Source organism: Lytechinus pictus, chromosome 11 (genome assembly GCF_037042905.1).
Source record: "Lytechinus pictus isolate F3 Inbred chromosome 11, Lp3.0, whole genome shotgun sequence".
NCBI classification, from domain to species: Eukaryota; Metazoa; Echinodermata; class Echinoidea; order Temnopleuroida; family Toxopneustidae; genus Lytechinus; species Lytechinus pictus.
The window spans coordinates 34,956,677-34,962,676 of record NC_087255.1 but is presented as its reverse complement, the minus strand read 5'-3'; positions in this window follow the sequence as shown (position 1 = coordinate 34,962,676).

Sequence of the window (6,000 nt, the reverse complement as noted above, 5' to 3'; positions counted from 1 at the left end):
ATTAAGATTGAAAAAGGGTAATAATTACAGTATTATGCTATGCAGGGCCCGCTGGTAGAGCACTTTCCTAATTGAAGTGGCTACCCTGTATAAATAAAACGTTATCATTATTATTGAACATAATCGTAAATATCCAAAGTAGAAAAATCAAAATAATCACCGTGTAATTGCGCAGTATAATGCCAAGGGGTATTTGTTATGTATTAAGTTATATTCATACAAGTGAATTTATCTTATTGGGAATTAAGTTTGGGGAAGCTCAGAATATAGAATGAAAAGATTAACAAGTTTACGTGAAAAATAATTGGATTTGGCATGGAATCGCTATCTCTGCTGACTAGTAAACAGGATATAACAGAATGTCTACATAAAGACTGCATGTAAAAATATTTAGATCATGTTAAAAGTCAAGGGGGCGCTTCATGCTGCCAGTGGTGATTACCGTCACAGCCCCCGTTAATTTTGGCAAGTAGTGACAAAACAGGGGAAAGAGGAGGAAACAAAAAAATGGGAAAGATAGGGGGAAAACGTTATCAATGCCCTTACTTAATTTTAAAAAATGGCGTACATTTTAAACGGTCTTGCCCTCCCAGATTAATGTTAAAGTGTTTCATAACACTCAAATCTGATGCCGAACAAAGATCTACGTACGCGAATATTATCAGTTTTCAATGCAACTAAAATGAAACAAATATCCTCGCAATGTGATGTTACCAATGATAATTATAATTAAATATTTTTTTACATATCATGTTCGATTTTCATGACCTTTGGTCTCGAACAGTCTAAGCTAAGCAAATAATACATGAAAGTGGTATCAAATTAATTGGGAGAAAATACTATTCCTGGACATATAAAAGTTATGTGTTTAGGATTATTTTCCCCCATTAATACCGAATTAGGCTTCAAATTTTTTTGTTAATGTTAAGAAACGGTAACATTTTTAAAGAATTATCTTATAAATACCTTCCCCAAACTCACCGTTCATTAAATAGGATAAATAGGTTAATTCGTGCTTCTAAATTGTCTCTTGACATGCAAATATCTTGTCTCTCGTTTTCATCCTTAAAGGAGGTTTCACACCGAGATCTGGCATTTGCATAGAGTTACGTAAAGTTGCTCATAGAGACTACGCAACACTACGCCGCTATTTGTTTGCCTACGCAATGGGTACGCGGGAGGAGCGCAAACAATCAATCACGTTTAATTTTTTGCGCATAGTTGGCGTAGAGACAGTTCTACGCAAGTCTACGCAAGCCTACGAAACATTACGTAACTTCACGCCACTCCAACGCAACACTACGCAACTACGTGCTACTCATATGCAATACTACGCAACTGTACGCCGCTCCTACGCGACACTACACCAAAATGATGTTTCTCATTCCGGAACGGTTTCCCTGGTTTGCAGTTGCTGCAATATATCATTCATACACTTTTACTGAAAAGAGAGCAAAATGCCTTACATTTTGGATACTGCATGTTTTCTGGTGAAGGCAAATGTAGTTGGTATCGCACAATAATGTCACTTCAGCAATGATGTCTGATGGGTATGTCGCTCTCCATTTTCACCTCCATCTAGAAAAGGCATCCAATAAACAAATATATCAGGCTTTGAGAAAGTATAGTGGAATTATTTATCCGAGGTTGGTCTGGCAATTACTATCTTATAGAATATAGAAGTTTTGCCATTCCAACCGAGGAATAATAATTCCCACTATGCTTTCGAATGAAACGCCTGATATATTTGTTTTATATCCTACTTTTAATAATTTATAACCAAAATCTATGCGCTGAGCATGCAAAGTCCTGCTACTTGCGTTGAATTACCTACTTTTTTCGAGCCACCGCGCTCAGCGGAACGCAGATAGATTAGTGCCTTAGCCGACGCATCGCGCTAGACTTGCCCGGGAGAAAGAGCGCGCTAGCCGGTGCGCCGAGATATCCAGTTTTGTGAAATAATGACGTCAGAATATTGGTATATCCAAAAATATATCGAGGTCTGACGTCACGCAACATCATAGTTGAAATATATTCGGTCACATGATGCTACTTGAACCAATCACTATACAGGATTTACTCTATGTAGGATATAAAATGAAATATTCCCTGATCTCTACATCTACCCCCCTACGGAAAAACGCAGTATCTAATTACTTTTTCTTTTCATTTTTTTTTTTTTTTCAGAAAAGTAGTCAGTAAGTTCCTTTTTTTACATGGCACATTTCAGTTTTCTGAATGTATTTTGGGAACGCCAGTTTTAAGTAACTGCTAAACGCAGTATGACCAGTAAACTTAGCCCCCCCCCCCCCCCCCCCATGGAAAAAACGCAGTATCTACATTTTGCACAAGTTGATATAATAAGCATGTTATTTTAGTGTTTCAAAGCCACTCGAAACTATTTCATTTATCAAGTAATCCTTTATTATCAAAGCTTAGATTATATATGTGCCTATTTCAGGCAAAACCCTCGAACAAATGTTGTTATTGTTGTTGAATTGTTACATATTGACGTAAATGTAGATTTGAAGCGAATGCTTAGTTTCCCCATGAAAACAAACGCATTATATATGACAGATAAAGAACATGCTACTTAAAATAATTTTATCATAACTTACTCATTCGATGTTGCTTCAATACCAAGAAATAATTTATCAATGTGTAATTAAAGGGGAAATTACTAGCTTAGAAAATGGAGGGCGCCCTCTACCAACAAGGGCGCCCTCTGTGGTATAGTCCAAAACTTCACGGGAATTTTTTAAAGAAGGATAACATTTTACGACAGAGGGCAGTGGTTTGTATAAAGTACAAACTCAAAACAGATAAACATAGCAACTCAGAAGACTAGATATTTACAAAATTTACAAGAATGTTTTGCGTATTTTTTGACAATTTTTACGATTTGGAGGATTTTACCGCAGAGGGCGCCCTTGGTGTATTACTTTTCTATTAAATGACACATTGATGCATTATTTCATGGTAATGAAGCAATATAGACTGGTAATTGATGATAAAACTGAATAGGATTCTATTTCATCTTTAGATACTGCATTTTTTCACGGTGAAACCAAGCATTCCCTCGACTTTCCCCAAAGTATCTACATTGTCTTCAATATCTCAAAACAACAACAACAACACCAACTATATTTGTTTCTGTGGGGCCTGGAAAAGGCACATAATGTACTCTACACGTTGATGATAAAAGAATAGGCCCTACTGAGAAATAAAATAGGTTTGAATGGCTTTGAGGAAAAGATAAAATGCTTAATATATCAACTTGTGCAAGATGTAGACACTGCGTTTTTCCATTAGGAGGCAGACGTGGCATAGCTTGCACTCTTTTTAGGGAAAGGGGAGGGGTTCCTTTATCATCATCTTTCATTGGCAATTGTCACTTTTTATTCGGATGGCCTTTCGTCACATGTATCTTTTTTTTTTCTTTTTTTTTTTATTATTTATTTATTAATTCATTGCAACCATGACAGTTGGATTATTGACAATGCATAGAAGTACAATTAAATACACAATTACATATGAAATAAATATTTAAAAACTAGAGAGAAATATGTAACAATATACACTGTACATTAATACCAAAACAAACAGGAAATAATCAGCATAAGAAGAAGAACGGAATATGAAGAATAAGCAGGGAATTAAAACAAGAATATCTATTAAAATTTGACAAAATACTCACATAAAACAGGGGGGGGGGGGGTGTTGCACCCACAAATGTAATAACGCCCACAAATGTAATAACGCCCACAAATGTAATAACACTTTACCCACAAATGTAATAACGCCCACAAATGTAATAACACTTTACACCCACAAATGTAATAATTTTTGATCGCCCACAAATGTAATAATGACTTTACCCACAAATGTAATAAATTTGAAGGGATTTTTGGCGAATCCGTTCTAAACTAAAATCCTATAGTAATGCGTTCATATAGCACAAAAGTGCAAAGTCTTTTTTCCAGACCCGATTAACTCAAAAATTATAATATAATTTAAAGTCTTTTTTCCAGACCCGGTTATTTCAAAAATTATAATATAAGTCCAAAGTCTTTTTTTTCCAGACACGGTTATTGAAAAAAATATAAAATAAATCCAAACTAGGATACGATAATGATATTCCAGTGGAATGAAAATGAGAATCGAGCTTAGTCTTTTCTCCAGACCCAGTTAATTAAAACTGATGGAATTAATGTCTTTGTTCTTGTTTGAACTTACACGGTGCGTATTGTGAATATATGCGCTAAGAGTAAATTGAGAATCAAGCGTAGTCTTTCTTCACACCCGGTTACTTAAAATTAAAATCTAAATCCTTATAGTAATGTGTTCATATAGCACAAAAGTGCAAAGTCTTTTTTCCAGACCTGGTTAATTAAATATTTATGACATAAGTCTAAATTAAGTCTTTTTTCAAGACCCGGTTGTTTCACTAAATTATAATATAAGTCCAAAGTCTTTTTCCAGACCGGTTGTTTCAAACATTACAACATAAGTCCAAAGTCTTTTTTCCAGACCCAGTTATTTCAAAAATTATAATATAAGTCCAAACTAAGATACCATAATGATATTCCAGTGGAATAAAAATAAAAATCGAGCTTAGTCTTTTCTCCAAACCCTGTTATTCGAAAATTATAAATAACAATACAACAACAACAAAAACAGTCTAAAGACCCCATAATCTTATTAATGCTGGATAACATGGACATATAGCATAGCCTTTCAGCCAGACCCAGTTATTTTTTTTTTCAAAATAACGCTAACAGTAATAATAAGAAAATTCCAAATCTAAGACCAAACAATCCTTCAACCTAAGAACCTGTTTTAAAAAGAGGTTTAGAGCATTGTCTTTATTCCAGACCTAATCATTAAAAAAAAATTACCCCAAAAAAAATCTTCTAACGTAAGACTATATCATATTCTAATTTTTCTGGAATAACACAAGTTTTAAAACGTACTCTTTTCTCCAGACCCGGTTATTTTAAAAAAATGAATTAAAAAAACTTCAACAGTTCAAATCTAAGACCAATCTTCAAAAGTTACACCCTTACTGGGTGTAAAAACATGTATTTACTCCGCACCCAGGCCAGTTTTTTTTATAATAATACTAAGACCCCTACAAAACATTGTAATAATGCATGGGTAAAGCAAACATCCTTTCTCCAGACTTGGTTATTATTTGAAAAAAAAGATAGTTTTTACAAATATTCTAAAACGAATACCCAATAATCTAATTACTGTGGAATAACATGAAGATCGATTGTAGATTTTCCTCCAGACACAGTTATTTCAAGAATAAAAAAGCAATAAAACCCAACCCCAACAACGAATCTAAGAACCAACAACCCTCCAAATTAAGACCATGTAGAAAAGCACATGTTTAGAGCGTTGTCTTTATTCCAGACCCAGTCATTTAAAAATTAATTCAAACAGTCTTAAAAACACAAGACTTTGTCATATTCTTATTCCTGTGGAATAACACGAGTATTATGCTTAGTCTTTCGTCTAGACCCGGTTATTTAAAAAATAAAGAAATATTGAAGAAAAAAAAACTAAGACCAAATTTCAAGATTAAGACCAGTTAAAATGCTTGGGTTTAGAGTGTTGTCTGTACCCCATAACCAGTTCTCTGAAAAATACAAATTAAGCGAAACTTTAAACTTTGAACTTACAGTATAATTTTTGAAACAACCGGGTCTGGAAAAAAGACATTGGACTTATAATAATTTTTGAATTAACCGGGTCTGGAAAAAAGACTTTGCACATTTGTGCTATACGAACACATTACTATAGGGTTTTAGTTTTTAGTTACTGGGTCTAGAGAAAAGACTATGCTTGATTCTCAATTTACTCTTAGCGCATATATTCACAATATGCGCCGTATAAGTGAAAACAACAACAAAGACACTAATTCCACCAGTTTTAATTAACTGGGTCTGGAAAAAGACTAAGCTTGATTCTCATTATTATTCCACTAGAATATCA